The 19,842-nt window shown below is 44.4% G+C and overlaps 1 long non-coding RNA gene across 1 annotated transcript in view; it reads left to right on the forward strand.

Moving 5' to 3' along the window:
- LOC140908144 (uncharacterized) overlaps nucleotides 1–19,842 on the forward strand; it is a 70,880-nt gene that overhangs the window by 36,567 nt on the left and 14,471 nt on the right. Inside the window, exon 2 of the long non-coding RNA XR_012157777.1 lies at nucleotides 7,601–7,698. This is a non-coding gene — a long non-coding RNA (uncharacterized lncRNA). The remainder of the gene's footprint in view (nucleotides 1–7,600; nucleotides 7,699–19,842) is intronic.

Raw genomic sequence — 19,842 nt, forward strand, 5'->3', positions numbered from 1 at the left:
AGGTAACATGGTCTCCTTTATGGAGCCGTTTATGGATAAGGCCTCACAGACCCGCCCCCCTCACCTTTCTGTAACCTGTTTCTTCTATTGGCACCAAGGTAGAACTTGCCTTGGTCACTGATGGGGAGGGGACAGCCTTTTGGCAGGCTGGGGCCTCTTGGCCATCTTCTAGGAGTTGGAGGATCTTGATCTGACCTCTGCAGCCAGGCTGAGGACAAACCTTTGCCAGTGGGCCTTGATCTGGGCACTGAATCTGCTACAACACCCCTCGCTTTCCCCAGCTTATTGCCCAGGATGATGGCCCTAGTTTTTGTGTCTGGGGTGTTTCCTGCCCTTTCCACCTGCCTGGTTACAGATCGCACCGTGCTTCTGGCTGCCAACCCCACTGAGGTAACAGCTGGTGCCACGCAGCTGGGCTTACAGCTTTCTGGGGCACCCCCTCTTCAGACAGGGCCATTGTTCCTGGAGCAGCATGAGGACCCCGACCAAGTCAGTGCCCAATCTGATGCTGCAGGCACCAAGACCATTGTGGTGCGCAAGCCTGGTGTCATCGAGGGGCCCCCTACACCTGCCCATTCAACCCTTGTGTCTGGTGAGGTGGTGCTGCCCCCCTGTAGCTCAGCCGCTTGGGACACCAATCTCACTCCTGATCCCTCCACTTCTACCTCCTATGCTAATGCTGCCCCTGAGGTGGTGTTTTCTTCTTTCTTGGGAGGCCTTATTTGTATTTCCCTTCCTTACTCCACTGGGGGTTGCTATGCTCCCTCCACAGCTCCCTCCTGTGTCAGGAGACAAGGGGGATAATGCAGTGTGGATGTGCTGTGCTGTGGTTCTGCTACCACTGAGGGAATGGTACATGTGTCCCTGCCCAAAGGCCGTGGGGATGTTGACAGAGCCCAGCTAGAGAACAACTGGGAATCCGTGGGCTTGGTTAAGGTTACGGAGCTCTTGGCCTCCACTGCGCTGCAGGATGGGCTGTGCCAGTTCATAGCAGATATGAATGTCTCCAGAGGGATGGTGCAGTTCACTCTCTAGCAGTGGGGGGATTTTAATCTTGTCCCCTAGACAATGAGGGCCTTGATGGGGGAAAGCAAGGGCACTAGGAAACAGGATGCTGCAGCCTTCCAGTGGGCTCGCAGCTTCCACTATTCCCTGATTGCATTTGGGATCGACCATAGGTTGCTCTGTGGCTCTGCAGGGATGGGCAGCACTCCCAGCCCAGGATACTCAATCCCCCACAATGAATCCAACTGCCTTCACATCACTTAACACCGGTGCTGTATGGTCAGTCTCCACAGGTACTAGGTACTTTCATTCCTTCTGGTGGGGGCATACTCTGTGATCTTCCTGCAGGAGACTCTCACTGATCCAGCTGCCGGTTCCAGCTAGAGTGGGGGGATCGGGTGTATTTCAGCCACTTCACTGAGATCTTGGGTGGGGTGGCCACCCCTTTATCTACAGACCTGTTGCTGAATATGCTGGGGGTTGCCAAGGTCATGCCAGGATGCTTGCTGCACCTCCAGGTCTGTGTGACGGGGTTGATTCTTTACCTGGTTAACATCTGTGCCCTGATATTGGATCCAGAGTGGGTGAAGTTCTATAGGTAGGCATCCACCTTTCTTGGCACTCTGGATTTCCATGAGTGCCTGCTCCTGGGTGGGGATTTTAATACTACCCTGGATGCATGGGACTGCCGTGGAAGAGAGGTGTGACAGGCTGCCATGAACCTCTTCAGGGAGATTGTCAACCAACACTCTCAGGTGGAGGTTCGGCATGACTACCACCTGGATGTCTCTATCACCTCCAGTTTATGTCCAGGTAAAGGACACCAGGTCATGCCATTCCTGGATGGACTGTGATTTAACTTGATTTAACATCTTGCAGGCCCATGCCTCCTGCATCGGGATGGCCCCATGCTTGGACCACCACCTGATGACCATTTTATTCTCATTGCCAGGGCCAGCCTACTGGCATTTCAATAACAGCCTGTTGGAGGATGTGGGGTTTGCAGTGTTGTTCTGGGAGTTCTGGCTGGCCTGGCAGAGGTATACCTTTCCCTCGGTGAAGAGAAGGTGGATGTGGCGAAGGCACATGCCCAGCAATTCTGCTTTGACTACAACCAGTGGGGCAGGGGCAGCCTGAGGATGGATGTGGCAACAGAGCAGTTGAGGCATAAGGTTTTGGAGCTGAAGAGGTGCCTGATCTCTTGCACCAGCGAGCCATCCCTTTGCAGTAAGTGTTAGGAGAAGTGGGACGAGCTCCAGGTCCTTGATGACCAAGGAGCCTGAGTGCCTTTGTTACACCCCTCATCCAGCTTCTTTGGAAGATTGATGATGACTCCCACTTCTTCTATGCCCTGGAGAAAAAGAGGTGTGCCAACAAAGCATATCACCTGCTTCCTGGCAGAGATTGGCACCCCTCCCTCTTATGGGTGACGTGGAAATGTGGGGAAGGGCCAGACCCTTCTGCGCTATCCTCTCCTCCTCAATTCTGACTGATGCTGATGTCTGTGTGGTCCTGTGGGATGAACTCTCTACACTCAGAATGGGCAACCAGGACCAGCTAGAGAAACCTCTCTCTCTTTCTGGCCAAGTTCTCAGAAGCCTTCTAATCTGATGCCCACCAACAAATCTCCAGGCATTGACAGGCTGACCATAAAGTTCGATCAGCCTGGACCTTGACACCATTTGGCTGAGTCCTTGGGGACATGGTGCTCCCCATATCATGCAGGTGGGCCTTGTTTGCCCTGCTGCCTAAAAAGAGGGACCTTCACAACCTAAGGAATTGGCACGCAGTTTCATTCCTCAGCATGGACTACAAATTTGTAGTGCACACCATCTTGCTGTGGCTGGGGTCCATGCTGGTAGACATAATCTACCCAGTAATGAGCTGCCAAAATCTTAACAACGGGTTCCCTCCTCACCCCACGAGGGGGTTGTTGTCCACCTCTGCCCCCCGGGACTCCTGCCCCATCCAACCCCCCCGTGTTCCTTGACGCCCCCCCCAGGACCCCTGCCCCATCCACCCTGTCCCCTGACTGCCCCCGGAACTGGGCAGGAGGGTCTTGTGGGCCACCGTAGTGGGTGCCCACCCCACCCCTAAGAGCCAGAGGCACCTGCCGGGGGCGAGGTGGGGAGTCCCAGCGGTGCTTACCTGGGGCATCCGGCAGGTCCCTCTGGCTCATAGGGGCAGGGGAGTGTAGCTAGGGGGGAGCAGGGGGAGTGGCTGCTCCCCCACTGATCACATCTAAAGTGGCGCCATAGGCGCCGACTCCCTGGGTGCTTCAGGGCTGGAGCACCCATGGGGAAAATTTGGTGGCTGCAGAGCACCCACAGGCAGCTCTCCGCACCTGGCCCCAGCTCACCGCCGCTCCGCCTCCTTCCCTGAACCCATGGCCCCGCTCTGCTTCTCCACGTCTCCCCCCCCCAGCTTCCCGCGAATCAGCTGTTCGGTGGGAAGCCTGGGAGGGCTGAGAAGCAGGCCGCAGCTTCCCACTCAGGCTGAGGGTGGCGGAGGTGAGCTGGGGGGGGAGCAGTTCCCCTGCACCGCCCCCCCCCGGGTTACCTGCTGCGGCATGGGCAGCCCTCCTCGCGCTCCCCCACCCCCACCCCCGCCTCAGCTCACCTCCGCTCTGCCTCCCTGGGCCTGAGTGGGAAGCCGCCGCTTGCTTCTCAGCCTGCCCCGGCTTCCCGCGCGAACAGCTGGTTCGCGGGAAGCTGGAGGGGAGGGGGGCGGAGAAGCAGAGTGGGGCGGTGCATTCAGAGAGGAGGCGGAGGCAGAGCGGAGGTGAGGTGAGCTGGGGCCGGGGGTGGGGCGGGGAGCTGCTGGTGTGCTCTGCACCCATCAAATTTTCCCCTTGGGTGCTCCAGGGTTGGAGCACCTGTGGAGTCGGCGCCTAAGGCGCCACTTTTGGCCAGTTAAATTTAGAAGCCCTTTTAGAACCAGTTGTCCCTTGCGGAACAAACAGTTCTAAAAGGGCTTCTAAATTTAACAACCGGTTCTAGCGAACTGGTGCAAACTGGCTCCAGCTCACCACTGAATCTACCCCAAACAGACTTACATGGTCCTTGGCCTCACTGTCTTTGATAATCTCTATCTAGTCCAGGACCTACTCCATCTAGCATGTAGGGCTGGTCTGTCATTTGCCCTGCTGTCTATGGACTGAAAAAAGACATTTGATGGTGGATCATGAATATCTCATGGGTACTTGGTGGACATTTGGCTTTGGGCTCTGCTTTGTGGGGGTTTATCCAGGTGCTGTATGCCTCTGCGAAGTGTCTGGGCAAGTTCAGCTGGGCCTTGACTGAACCTGTCACCTTCAATTGAGGGGTACATCAGGGCCACTCGCTATCTTGCCAGCTCTATACCATCGATATCAAGGCATTTTTCCATCTCTTCTGCAAGAGGATGACAAAGCTGGTGCTTTGGGAACTGGAATTGTGGGTGGTACTGTAGGCATATGCCGATAATGTGCTTCTCATGCTCCAGGACCTGGGAGACATGAAGCTGGTAGTGACTTTCCAAGCCATCTATTTGGCAATCTCCTCTGCTGTCAACTGGGTCAAGATCTCTGGACAGATGGTCAAGGATGGGTGGCAGGTGAGCTCCCTCCCACCAGTGTTCTGGCCTATTCGGTGGGGGGCAGGTCCACTGCTCTATCTGGGAGTGTACCTTTCTGCCACTGATCCCTCCCTACTGCATAATAGAGGCAGTCTAGGGGTCTGGATGGCTGACCAGTTGTGGAGGTTGGCGGGGCTGCTCCAGAGCCTTTTTCTTTGAGGGAGACCTTTGGTGCTCAACCAGCTGGTCCTCTCCATACTCTGGCACTGGTTTAACACCTTGAGCCTGCCCATGGGTACCTGGTGAGCCTCCAGAAGAAGATCCTGCAATTTTTCTGGCTGGGGATGCTCTGGGTCTCTGTGGGTGTCCTGAGCCTCCCCCTGGGGAGGGCAGGCAGAGCCTGATCTGAATCCATAGCCACGTCTATGCTTTTGGCCTTCAGAGACTCCTGAAAGCCGCAGTTAGTCTCGCATGAAATATGCTGGCACACACCTTCCTCTGCCACCTTCGAGGGTGCAATGCAACCAGCAGCTCCTTTATCTCCACCCGAAACTTCTCCCCTGAGACCTATTTGAGCTGCTGATCTTCTGCCAGGACCTGCTCGGGATCTGGAAGCTAGTTGCAGTGATCAGGCCCATAGCCTCCGCTGAAAGGGGGGACCTCCTCACAGAACCCCTGTGACACAACTCCCATCTCTGTATGCAGATGGCTGAGTCTCCCTTGGTGCACCAAAAGACAGTCCTGGCTGGTACCACCAGACTTTGAGACCTCCTGGAATGATTGGTGGGACTGGGTGGACCTGCGGTGCTTGGCCACAGAGCATGGGGCTGCCCACCCTGTGCATCGCTGGTCATGTGCTCCAGGAGGTGAAAGCAGTCTTACTTCCTGCTTCTCTCGCTTTCCTCAAGTGTGTCCTGTGGGAGGTGCTCCCTGCCCAACCTTCATCCCCGCCCTTTGGAACTCGTCATTGGGCCCTTGTCTCACAAGTCTTCCTGTCAGCCCTTGACCTTCCACCTGAGCTGGCTGCACAACATCCAGCCAGTCCACATCCAAACCATGCCCAGAGAACATCTGTACACTCTCATGCTTTTTACTATCCACTTTGTCGCTCTCAGATTCTGCCCCAACACTAAGTGACCGGAACTGTTGCCATCTGCGGAGGGAAAGGAACCCAGGCCAATCTGTACTCCACTCTGGTTCTACAGTCCACCGGGGATATTAATTGGCAGCTTTTCCATGGAGCTGTAAGGCATAGTTCTTCAACTCCTCTGGTGCCAATTCCCTGCAGTGGCCAGAGGGAGACCCTGGCACACATCTCTGCAGGGTGTGTCAGGTTGAAGCCCCTCTTCCAGAACCTCTTATTGAAATTTTGCACACCCCATCCATGGGCCCACAAAGTTGTGGCACCTCCTCATCAACCTTCTCCTGGAAGAGGAGATGGGCATCCATCACATCAGGAGAAGGAAGCTGGCTAGGGGCGTGGGGTATTCTGTGACTGTGGGACCTATTTCTGGTCCCACATTGAATCAAGTCTCTGGGCAGAGTTCCTCTGGGCATTGTCCACTGCATCCTCACATGCCTTTGAGGAGCAGCAGGTTCTGTCCGAGTTTCTGTGCTTGATATGTCTGTTTGTATCCCTTATTTTTAACCTTTGACCTCACTCCTGTTCTCGTTTTCTCTTTTGTTGTCCAATATACTCCCTTTCTGGACTGTGCCTATTGGTTCCTTCTCCTTAGTTGAGGGGGCAGACCTCTAACTTTGAGCAGGGCTAGACCTGCCTGTCCCAGTACCCATAAATAGCATACACACCTTTCAACTTCTGCATCAAATAAGGCAGTGGCCCTACAGATAACAGTCTGAGGCACTTCACAACCCTGATTTATTCTCTGAGCAGGTCCATCCTGGGCCCTGAATAAGGTAGGGGTCAAAAAAAGTACCTGATCATGTCAGTAAAGACTGACACAATGTATATGCACAAGGGAACAGTTGTTCAGGCATTTTCTAACTTCCTAAATTCTGATATTTCCTAACTTGTGACTTCCTGACTGTGCAACCTTCACATTCTTTTAACATCTTTTTAAATGTAATTTTCTAATTTTTTTTTTTAAAAAAGCAAACTGAAAAAAACCAATTTCCAACATGTGGAACCACAGTAACTCTCCCCCCCGGAGTCATCAATAGAACTGGAGCTTCTAGATTTGCAGCACAGAACCCTATGACTCAGGAAGTGGAATAATGTAGGAGTAATAGACTGTTATTTTCCATAAGAACCAGCCATCAGTGGTGAGTTGAAACACCGATAGCAGTAGAGTAGAGACTCCTGAGTATTGGGTTCTATTTCAGCCTCTGAAGGGCAGTGTGCGTTCATGCTTATAAACCCATCCGTCCCTCTTACCCCTAGTCTGTGTCTGTCCTGCACCTTTGCTCCTATTCTCCCCTCCCTCTGGCACCTGGTATTATAATGGAAAGTGTTAGGTAACCCTAATTTAAGGCGTACCAGCTCTGCTTATATTATACATCAACCATGATAGCCACATTTAATTCATGTGGTTATATGTTATAATACATAAATACAATACACCAAAAAGACAGTTCTCCACTCTCACCCTGTTCTTTGGGTTTAAGTTTTCTTAGCATTAATCCTTAAACGGAAAGTTCAGTAAAGTGAAAAGCATACCAGTGTCTTAACTTTTATTTTATTTACACAGTGTTAGGATTATGAAATTTAATCTGCTCCTGCATAAACCCTTCCTGGTCAGGGAAATAACCCTTTTGTCTTCCTTGGCAAATGTTAATTTCATATTGTCCAGAGATCAGTGCATAGTTTAACTCCTTATTGGATTATTATTTGACATGGAGATAAAACCATATTGTATTATCTGCTCTTACACATCTGGAGAACCAATAGTTGCTAATAAATATTCAGACTGTCAAACAGTAGAACTGAAGAGAATTAAAATATTTCTGTTATAAGCACAAGGAAATTACCTGTATTTTTAAATGCAAATTAACTTAATGATGTCTTTTCTCCTTTCCCCAGAATATCTGTGCCCCTGCCAAGCCATAAGGGATGAGCTGTTATTCTGACAACCTAGTGGGTTGTTCCTGGAGGCCCTGGGGGAAGAGTAGATTTGCAAAGTAGGTATCTGAACGACCTTGTACTTTTGAGCCAGACAGGCATCATTAGTATGTGATTTTGCTGGAGAAATGTCTAGAGCAGTAGCGGTGGCGGGTGGTGCTTTGTGTACAACAGCACTGTAGGCATTTGTAAAGATGGAGGTTGAAGAAAATGGTCAAATTTTCTTTGCAGTTTAGCTCCATATTGCACAAAACAGTAGAAAGGTTAGCTCTATGCTCCAACTCTCTTTGAGAACAGAAATTCACTGGAGTCCATACATGAATGTGGCAAGGTTTTTCTATTAGTACCTCATGCTTTTAACAGACGTTGGAACCCTGCAGGGAGCTAATGATAGATTCCTCCTGACTCATTAGAGCAGGTGGGGTCATTAACAACATGGATATAAGATATGGAGGACTGGTTTGCAGGGCAACAAGGAGTCTTGGCTGACCCGTCCTCATGGAGGAGTAGCTGAGCCTAGGGAGTAGGTTTGGGCTGAATTTTTTAAATCGTTATTAGTGTCTTTGATAACAAAACTAAAAATCAGGAAGGGGGTGAATTTTGACTTTATGAATGTGTGTTGACTGTGTCTTGGATCAGGGTGGGAAAGCCAACAGCACATGTGGTGCCTAAGATTTTTTCCCATAGTCTTTCATTTAGTTCTCCCTCCCTCCCCGCCCCAAACTCCGCTCTTGGAAACAGCTAGTACTGGCTACTGTCAGAGATAAGATTCCAGGGTAGAATGGACTGCAGATCTGATCAAATATGGAATTCCTCTGTAATTTATTAAGCCATTCGATAGTATTCTAAAGCAGAGATGTATTCCTCTACTAATTTCTCCAGGTTGGGTTTAATCTATAAAAGTCATGATTCTCTATTAAATTCTATAACTTTTAAAAATTAACTTCTGTGGGACCCAACTGGTTTGTAACCTATAGGTTTAATCTCTCTTCAGTTTTATATGACTTTCCAAAGATACTTGAGGCACTCAGAATCCCCAAAGGATTGGGCCCCAAGACTGGCTGCATGTCTGTCCATATATTTTGTGTTCATGGTCTATACTTATGTCACGCCCACCACAATAGTATCTGAACACCTTCCAGAAATTGTTATAGGTTGAAACCTCCCCCTCAAATAATGCTCCTTTATCACAAGTCAAATAGAACAAAATAATTTTTAAAAAGCCCTTTTCTTCGAGGCACTAAAATAATTTTTTTAAAAAAGTAGAAAACATTATAATCCTAAAAACTAGGAGAAAGCAAGTCACCTTACCTCACTTATCTAAGATGAGCCATCCTGTACAGGTGTAGAAATGCCTTTTGGGAAGTTAAGGAAGGCATTCTTATTACTCGCTGCAACAGGATTCTGGGAATCCTGCACTACTTAAGCCAAAGGGCTTATTCCTGCAAGGTGTTGAGCACTTTAGCATTGGCCTAGCAAAGCTTAAGCACTTTCCAGTGGATCTACCCATGTGCTTAAAGATCAGCATGTGCTTAAGTGTCAGTGTCCTTCGTCCCTTGTGGGATTAAGCCATAAATGACCTGAAGCCAGGGCAATGGGAAATGTTCTATCAGTGAAGGGGATGACTCTGGCTATGAGGGAAAATACTGAGGGTGGTTTTGCAGGCTGCAGTACAGTCAAAATTCCTGAAGGCTCCCGAATAGCTCTCACAGAAAGAACTAAATACTAAGCTTGTTAATGTATTTAATTAAAAATACTTCGCTCTTATATACTGGCCTTCATACATTGATCACCGAGTGCTTTGTAAAGGAAGAAAAGTACGATTCTCCTCATTTTACAGAGGTATGCAATACCTTGCCCAAAGTCACACAGCAGAGACAGGAACAGAATTAAGGCCAGGACCCTACCCACTGGCTCTAACTACCTCCTAATAGTTGATTCTTAGTTACATGTATTTGCATACCAAATATTTTGACTATAACATGGACTGTTTACTGCTGAAGATGCTACTGCTTTTTCATTATGTAACAGGTTGGATGTTAAATAGGACGCTTTCTCTTTAAATATTAAACTCTTCCCTTGTAACACTTTCCAGTTATATCTCAGGTCATGTTATTTTTGGGTCAGCAAATAAAAAAAAATTGTGTTTGGAACAATCCTTCCCATAGAATAATTTGTTTATTTATGAACATATCATTATGGGCCCTAATTAACATATGCATGCCAATTATGAAATTAGTTTAAATACACACAATTACATAATTAGGACATGGAATTACACAAAAAGATGGGTACTTAAGTAATATTTCTGTGCAATTGAGGGGTGCAAAAGAGACAACACATTAGAAAAATTGAGTGCATAAACAATAGTTCTGAAATTCTCTTATCTGAATTGTTTCAAAATATGTTTTTACTAAAATAGTAAAAGCATATAAAATATAGGGTAAAAATGTTAGAGGTACCTAAGTCCCATTATTAAAGGGGACTTAGGTGCTTTTGAAAATTTTTTACCCATAGACTAAGCACTTGTAAAAAGTGTTGCTTAAGTTAAGAAGAACATTTATGGTATAAAAACATCATAGAAGATATGTAAATTTCTTGCAAACTTTCTTGCCGCATTTTAATTCAGATATTTTATTTATTCATTTCTACAGCTCTCAAAACTACTCTAGGTGCTTTCCAGAGCAAACAGAAAAGTATGTAAGGCATTTCTATAGCATCCATTACTGTAACATTAGAGCATCTCACAAACATTAATGGAATTAGCTTCACAACACTTGTGAGTTTTACAAAATAAGTAAGTGAGGATGTGGTCCCTGTCCAAAAAACTGAGGTATGATGAGAAACATAAAGATAAAAAAGTTTGGAGGGATATCTAAAGAGAAAGTAGAACAAATACAGATTAAAAAAACACTAGGATCATTGAATAGTGATAGAGTAAAGGAAATAGAACTGCTGGCTTTCCATAAGAATGTGCTAAAATCCTAGCTAGACAAGGTGTGTGACATAATATCTTTTATTGGACCAACTTCCAAATATCTTCCAATAAAAGATATTACATCACCCACCTTGTCTTTCTAATATCCTGGGACTGACATGGCTACAACTACACTGCATACTAAAATCCTAGTGTTTATAATATCCTGGAATTTATTTTTGCTGTCTCAGGGGTCTTTTGCATCAGTGTTTTGAGATGTAAGACTCCTCCAAATGTTACCAACCGCCACCAGATTAACTCTCTTTAATGATTTTTGATGGGTTTATTAAGAACAGATGGGGTTCATTTACAGATATAAACATGAGAGTTATACTATTTGCTATGTGAGCACCTGGACTGTAATGACTTGAAAGGTGACACGTTCATATTCATATATGGATTCAATACATAAAGTCATAAATACATGTAAAGCACATGCTAGTTTTATAAAAATCACATTTTTGTTGGTAGGATGTTACTGTAGACTGTGAGCAGATTGTGACCTCTCTGGGCCATTGACTGTCTTGTTTGCTTGCTGTCTGTACAGTGCTTAGCACAATAGGGCCCTGATAGTTGATTGTCGTTCCTAAGCACTACCATAATATAAACAATAATCATTCAAGAAAGCTGGTGTGGAAAAATCTCTGATGGCTTTATGTCACCGGAAAGATAGCTCTTCACGCATCAGAGATTAATATTTTCATGGGAATGCTTGTCATAAAGCAGGGGTCTCAAACATGCGGCCCGCGCTGTTATTTGCTGCAGCCCCAAGCTCCCCTCACCCGACGCTCCCACTCCCTCCCAGTGTGCCAAGTCCCTGCTTCTCTGCCTACCTTCAGGTGCTTCCCGCTGCCTTAGCGCTTTCCAGGAGGGAGAGGGAGGAGCAGGGAGCCGTGCACTCAGGGGAGGAGACAAGGCAGGGGCGGGGATTTGGGGAAGGGGTTGGAATAGAGGCAGAGAGGGGGCGGAGTGGGGGCAGGGAAGGGGCGGGGCCTCATGGAAAGGGTGAAGGGGGACAGGGGACACGAGGGAGGGCTTTCGTATCTTTATATGAAAAGGTATCGGTGATGCGGCCCTGGGGCCAATGTACTAGTCCTCATGTGGCCCTCGTGGTGACTTGAGTTTGAGATCCCTGTCATAAAGGGTGCAGCCCAATTTCTCTGGTAGTGCCAATCTGGATTTAAATGAAAATATTGGGGTTGCTCTGGATTTACACAAACGTAGCTCAGAGAGGAAGTTGGTTCAGTGAATGTTGCTCTTTTACTTTCTCCCTACACTAAATTAGGCCCTAGAACAAAAAGTCAAATACTCGTTTAAAAGAAACAGAGCTGATCTCTGTCTTTCAGATTGAAGAATAAGAATGACAGAAGTATAAGACTGATTCAAAAGTCTTGGGGAGGGTTAGTGACTGTTAGAATAACTCATTATTAATCACAGGGAAAAGGATTCAGATTGAAATTTGCTTTCTAAAGTAGTTTATCTGAAGAACATTTGACAAATCTGAAATTGTGTCTGAATAGACAAGATGCTCCGAAAGAGAGAAAATAAACTTAAAGCTATAAGCCTAAAGCTTCGGGCTGTAGAACTTGTTAGGCTGTGTATGACTGCAAGAACAAAAAGAAGAGCAGGGAGATAAAGGAGAACAATGAAGACCAGGGAGGAAGGCAACCGTTAACTTTGTGTTTGACAAAGCAGGAGATGACACAACAGACAAAGCAAAGACGGCTGAAGAATTTTATGCTGGGTTTTACTGTGGTGTGGGATTTTGTCCCCCTTCTCCCTCATGCTGTTTCCCTCTTCTTTCTCAAGACACAATTAATTTGGCCTTCTTGTGCATGTGCATTATGACAGGACAAATCTGATATGGAATTTCTTTCATATGTCACACTGTCTGGAGCGGTTCACAACCATGAGTGCCAACCTCAGGGCAGTTTATCAAAAAGCAGGGCAGGCACCCCAATCTAACAAATGTGAATTCCTAAAGCATTATAACAGTCTTACCATGGAGTCACAGACAATTGCCTTGGGCACTCCAGTCTCTCTTGCCACCCAGGCAAGATGGACTTAGTGATAGTTGGGTTGCCATACACCAAAGATCGCAAAATATTCAGGTTGCTTCCTGAAGAGATCAAGAGATCAGTCACTTACCCCAGGTCAATTTGTACTTCAGATCTCACACCAAAGACAATGCTTGTAGTCAAACCTATGGTAAACTAATTAAGCATTTATTAACTAGGAAAAAGAAATGAGAGAGTTATTTACAGGTTAAAGCAGGCAAACATATGCACAAATGAGTTACAGTCTATGGTTTTAAAAGGTGACAGAGTTGTAGTAATCAGTCAGCACTGAATATCTTTTAGGGATAACCCCCTAAAAGGTTGACCCTGGGGATCTCTGATTCTGTTTCTTAGCTCCAGCCCTGTGAGAGTCCAAATAGACAAGAGAGAGAGAACATTTTCTTATGTCTCTGTTTTATTCCCTTTTCCCAACATTAAAACAGATGGGACAGGCTTTCTTGTACATATCACCTTCGTGGGTGTGAGAGGGCCATTAACCAAGTCTTTGTATTGTGGTACTCCACAACAGACCATTTAGTTTTGATAGTCCTTGATGGGTGCCAGACCATTCCTCATGACTGAGTTCACAGGTTCAGAGCAAGCATTTTTACAATTATAAAGTAAATCTTATATATCACCTTATAGCATGGGATACAGACATTACAAATGAAATTAATGCATGCAGCAACTTACATGCATTCCATGGAGACTAAACACATTCTGATAAGTCTAATACCTATCTTGAACAATACTAATATGCAGGTGAGCTGGTTTGGTTTTCAGCTATGAATTTGCTAGTGCTCAGCTGGCACCAACAGCATTGGCAAGAGCTGGCACCTGGTCTGTCAGCGTTGCACCATATTTGCAAATGAAATAGTTGTCCAATCATATGTCCTATTACCCGTGACTGTTGATACGTGTCATATACTCTAGGATGTTGTCATGATTCCTACACGTGACACAGAGCACGGACATGGGCTGAGGCAATTTTATCTAAGTTGCCTTACATTTGTGGGTTCAAGTCTTAACTTTTGCATTCCATTAATATTGTGGCTTTTTGGGTTGAATGAATACAAAATCTAATCTGTGATCTCAAGAGGAAACCATTGTAACACTTGAACATGTAAATGTTGAAGGGATTTGGGTCAAATACTGATTTTTTTGCAGTATGCCAGTATCAATCAATGTATTTTAATTTAATTCAAAATGTAAGGAGCTAGGAGTTAATAGGAGGTAAAGATACAGAGATACTCAATTCACTTTCTTAGGGTTACAGTTCCTCAGCCTGCTGGCAGGGAGAGGCAAGTGTTCAGACTGACATGGGGAACAATAAAGTTAATTTAGTATTTTAAGAGAGACACCCCTTTATATCTAGATAGTCTACACTTATGACTGATAATATGGAGAATCATTCTGTTAGCTGAAGAAATTCTACTAGAGCTTGAAGATTGTTATGTGGGTGGCCCTCAGCGGGGACTTATGACAATTAGAAAGAGAAAGAGAGAGAACTGTTTTGGCAGCTTGATATTAGCTTTCATAGATTCATAGATTCATAGATATTTAGGTCAGAAGGGACCATTATGATCATCTAGTCTGACCTCCTGCACAATGCAGGCCACAGAATTTCACCCACCACTCCTAAAAAAGACCTCACACCTATATCTGTGCTATTGAAGTCCTCAAATTGTAGTTTGAAGACCTCAAGGAGCAGAGAATCCTCCAGCAAGTGACCCGTGCCCCATGCTACAGAGGAAGGCGAAAAACCTCCAGGGCCTTCCAATCTGCCCTGGAGGAAAATTCCTTCCCGACCCCAAATATGGCGATCAGCTAAACCCTGAGCATATGGGCAAGATTCATCAGCCAGATACTACAGAAAATTCTTTCCCGGGTAACTTGGATCTTACCCCATCTAAAAACCCATCACAGGCCATTGGGCCTATTTACCATGAATATTTAATTACCAAAACCATGTTATCCCATCATACCATCTCCTCCATAAACTTATCGAGTTTAATCTTAAAGCAAGATAGATCTTTTGCCCCCACTACTTCCCTCGGAAGGCTATTCCAAAACTTCACTCCTCTGATGGTTAGAAACCTTCGTCTAATTTCTAATCTAAATTTCCTAGTGGCCAGTTTATATCCATTTGTTCTTGTGTCCACATTGGTACTGAGTTTAAATAATTCCTCTCCCTCTCTGGTATTTATCCCTCTGATATATTTATAGAGAGCAATCATATCTCCCCTCAACCTTCTTTTAGTTAGGCTAAACAAGCCAAGCTCCCTGAGTCTCCTTTCATAAGACAAGTTTTCCATTCCTCGGATCATCCTAGTAGCCCTTCTCTGTACCTGTTCCAGTTTGAATTCATCCTTCTTAAACATGGGAGACCAGAACTGCACACAGTATTCCAGGTGAGGTCTCACCAGTGCCTTATATAACGGTACTAAAACCTCCTTATCCCTACTGGAAATACCTCTCCTGATGCATCCCAAGATGACATTAGCTTTTTTCACAGCCATATCACATTGGCAGCTCATAGTCATCCTATGATCAACCAATACTCCAAGGTCCTTTTCCTCCTCCGTTACTTCTAGTTGATGCGTCCCTAGCTTATAACTAAAATTCTTGTTATTAATCCCTAAATGCATGACCTTACACTTCTCACTATTAAATTTCATCCTATTCCTATTACTCCAGTTTACAAGGTCATCCAGATCCTCCTGTAGGGTATCCCTGTCCTTCTCTAAATTAGCAATACCTCCCAGCTTTGTATCATCTGCAAACTTTATTAGCACACTTCCACTTTTTGTGCCCAGGTCAGTAATAAAAAGATTAAATAAGATTGGTCCCAAAACTGATCCTTGAGGAACTCCACTGGTAACCTCCCTCCAACTTGACAGTTCACCTTTCAGTAGGACCCGTTGTAGTCTCCCCTTTAACCAATTCCCTATCCACCTTTCAATTTTCCTATTGATGCCCATCTTATCCAATTTAACTAATAATTCCCCATGTGGCACAGTATCAAACGCCTTACTAAAATCTAAGTAAATTAGATCCACTGCGTTTCCTTTATCTAAAAAATCTGTTACTCTCTCAAAGAAGGAGATCAGGTTGGTTTGGCACGATCTACCTTTTGTAAAACCATGTTGTATTTTGTCCCATTTACCATTGACTTCAATGTCCTTAACTACCTTCTCCTTCAAAATTTTTTCCAAGACCTTGCATACTACAGATGTCAAACTAACAGGCCTATAATTACTTGGATCACTTTTTTTCCCTTTCTTAAAAATAGGAACTATGTTAGCAATTCTCCAATCATACGGTACAACCCCTGAGTTTACAGATTCATTAAAAATTCTTGCTAATGGGCTTGCAATTTCTTGTGCCAATTCTTTTAATATTCTTGGATGAAGATTATCTGGGCCCCCCGATTTAGTCCCATTAAGCTGTTTGAGTTTCGCTTCTACCTCAGATATGGTGATGTCTACCTCCATATCCTCATTCCCATTTATCATGCTACCATTATCCCTAAGATCCTCTTTAGTCTTATTAAAGACTGAGGCAAAGTATTTGTTTAGATATTGGGCCATGCCTAGATTATCCTTGACCTCCACTCCATCCTCAGTTTTTAGCGGTTCCACTTCTTCTTTCTTTGTTTTCTTCCTATTTATATGACTATAGAACCTTTTACTATTGGTTTTAATTCCCTTTGCAAGGTCCAACTCTACTTGACTTTTAGCCTGTCTCACTTTATCCCTACATATTCTGACCTCAATAAGGTAGCTTTCCTTACTGATCCCTCCCTTCTTCCACTCCCTATATGCTTTCTGCTTTTTCTTAATTACCTCTCTAAGATGCTTGCTCATCCAGCTTGGTCTACAACTCCTGCCTATGAATTTTTTCCCCTTTCTTGGGATGCAGGCTTCCGATAGCTTCTGCAGCTTTAATTTAAAATAATCCCAGGCCTCCTCTACCTTTAAACCCATAAATTCTTCAGTCCAATCCACTTCCCTAACTAATTTCCTTAATTTTTGAAAGTCAGCCCTTTTGAAATCAAAAACCCTAGTTGCAGATTTATTTTTGTTAATCCTTCCATTCAATTTGAACTGAATTAGCTCATGATCACTTGAGCCAAGATTATCCCCTACAACCATTTCCTCTATGAGATCCTCATTACTCGCCAAGACCAAATCTAAAATGGCATCCCCTCTAGTCGGTTCAGCAACTACTTGTTGAAGGAATCCATCAGCTATCGCATCTAGGAAAATCTGAGCCCTATTATTATTACTAGCACTCGTCCTCCAGTCTATATCTGGGAAGTTAAAGTCTCCCATGATCACACAGTTTCCATTAGTATTTACTTTATTAAAAACATTAAAAAGGGCTCTATCCATATCCAAATTAGATCCCGGCGGTCTATAGCACACCCCAAGCACTATCCCAGGGGAGGCTCTAATAGTTTTCTTCCCCAATTTAATTATTGCCCAGACAGACTCAGTCATATCCATTTCATCGCTTCTTATTTCTTTACATTCTATCTCATCATTGATATACAGTGCTACTCCACCACCTTTACCTTTATTTCGGTCTTTCCTAAACACACAGTATGTAGAAAAACTAGAATTTAAAAAAGAAATCTCCAGATCATGATGGATCAGATACTGATCCTGAGAAGAGGTTCTGGATATACAGAACTGCAGTTGTGGGAAGAGAACTATCCAGCTGCTAAAGCCAAGGATCACTGCTGAATGATTGAGATTTAAGATACATATCTAGCCATTGGATGTTCAAGTAGAGCCATTATGCTCATGGGGATGATAGAACAACCTGGACATGGAGCTACCGGAGGACACATCTATATTTATTCTTTATATTTACACACAGGACAGAGGAAGGGCACATGCCACTTGGTCTTATACCCTTCAGAGCTGTTCCTGAGCTAAGAATACTAACTGAGTAGTTAAATGAGGGAAGTTAAGAAATATGGCCAAAAACTGTAGGTGCTCAGGTTGAAAATTTTGGCCTGCAATTGCTGATATGTTAGTTTGGATAGAAACAGTATCATGGAAATTACTGCTGGAAAGGACCTATTACATGATCTAATTTACCCCCAATGAGCACTTATTGTGTTGCTACAGTATATTTTCTAGTGTCCAATTTTGTTTTAAATGTACCCAGCAATGGGATTCCAAAAACTCTCTTGACAGACTGATTCTCGGTCAGTAGAATTTAGTGGGCCAGATTACGGAGATCCTATGCTTACTGCTGAGCACTTACTCATGTCAGCACTTCCAAGCGTAGAAATGTGGAGCTGATGGGGACCTCAAGAGGCAGGACAAAGTAAACCTAGACCATCCCTGACAGGTGTTTGTCCAACCTGTTCTTAAAAACCTCTAATGATGGGGATTTCACAGTTGCACTTGGAAGCATATTCCAGAGTTTAACTACACTTATAATACTTAGGAAGCTTTTCCTAATATCTAATTTAAATTTCCCTTGCAGTAGATTAAGCAGATTACTGCTTGTCTCACCTTCAGTGGACATGGAGAACAATTGATGAGTCCTTTTTAGAACACCCTTAACATATTTAAGGACTGTTATCAGCCCTCTGACTTCTTTTCTTAAGACTAAGTATGCCCAGATTTTTAACCTTTCCTCATAGGTTAGATTTTCTAAACCTCTTATCGTATTGTAGCTTTGCCCTGGGCTCTCTCCAATTTATCCAGATCTTTCCTAACGTATGGCACCCAGAATTGGACACAGTACTCCAGCTGAAGCCTCACTAGTCCAGAGCAGAATTTGACAGTTACCGACGGTATCTTACATACAATACTCCTGTTAATACTCCCCATAATATTAGCCTTTTTCACAACTGCATCATGTTGTTGACTCATATTCAATATGTGATCCACTATAACTCCCAGATCCTTTACTGCAGAACTACCACCTTGCCAGTTATTCTTCATTTTGTAGTTGGGCATTTGATTTTTCCTTCCTAAATGAAGTACTTTGCACTTGTCTTTATTGAATTTCATCTTGTTGATTTCAGACAAATTCTCTAATTTGTCAAGGTCATTTAGAATTTTAATTCTGTCTTTCAAAGTGTTTGCATCCCCTCCCAACTTAGTGTCATCTGCATTTTATAAACATGCTCTCTACTTCATTATCCAAGTCATTAATGAAAATATTTAATAGTACCAGACCTAGGATTGACTCCTGCTTGATCCCAGTGGATACACCCTCCCAGGTTGACAGTGAACCATTGATAACTACTCTTTGAGTTTGGACATTCTACCAATTGTGCACTCACCTTATAGTAATTTCATCTAGCCTGCATTTCCTGAGTTTGCTTATGAGAATGGACCTATTTGAGTGTTTACTAGCATGAGTAAGGGCTTCACAGTCTGGCCCACTGTCAGGAAGTTAGGTATAATTGCTTGTGAGATGGAATGAAGTAAAGCAAACCACTGTGGGAAGGATGTTCGAAGGCACCTAAATGATTTAAGAGCACAAATTCCACTGACTGACTTTCAGCAAGATGTGTGTTCTTCAGTTCTTTTCACCTTGAAAATCCCACTTTGTGAGATAGATAACCCCAGCACTTTTTAACAAATATACCTTGTGTACAATTAATATGCTGAGAGACAAGATGCATGTGATTTTAACAGCAGACATAAAGTGTGTGTGTGTGTGTGTGTGTGTGTGTGTGTGTGAAAGAGAGAGAGATTTACAACAGTGCTGGAAAATTGTTCAAATTATTGGAAAAGCTCACTATAACTAATAAATGTTATCCAGTAGGAGTAATGCTCAATCATTCTAGTACTTTCAGTGAATATAATTATATTATTAAGATCTACTGATAAACTCCTATTTCTTGTTCAGTTCACCCTACCAAACTGGAAAGATCTCTTTAACAACTAGCCTAGATCGTGCAGTATAACTGCTAACTATGAATATGTTGATGTTGGAACCATAGCCAAAATAGTTCCAGATTCCTAATCACTTCAGATCAGAGTCAACCAGTATGAACCCTCTCTGACTCCTTTACATATCACATATCATTTTAGATCTATTCTATGAACTCTTCAAGTTCTAGCCCATCCCTACTTGTAAAGTCTGGTATACGTACATTTAATCAGGTCTTTAGCTATACTTTTCTTTCTGTATTT

The sequence above is a fragment of the Lepidochelys kempii genome, chromosome 3 (genome assembly GCF_965140265.1).
Source record: "Lepidochelys kempii isolate rLepKem1 chromosome 3, rLepKem1.hap2, whole genome shotgun sequence".
NCBI classification, from domain to species: Eukaryota; Metazoa; Chordata; order Testudines; family Cheloniidae; genus Lepidochelys; species Lepidochelys kempii.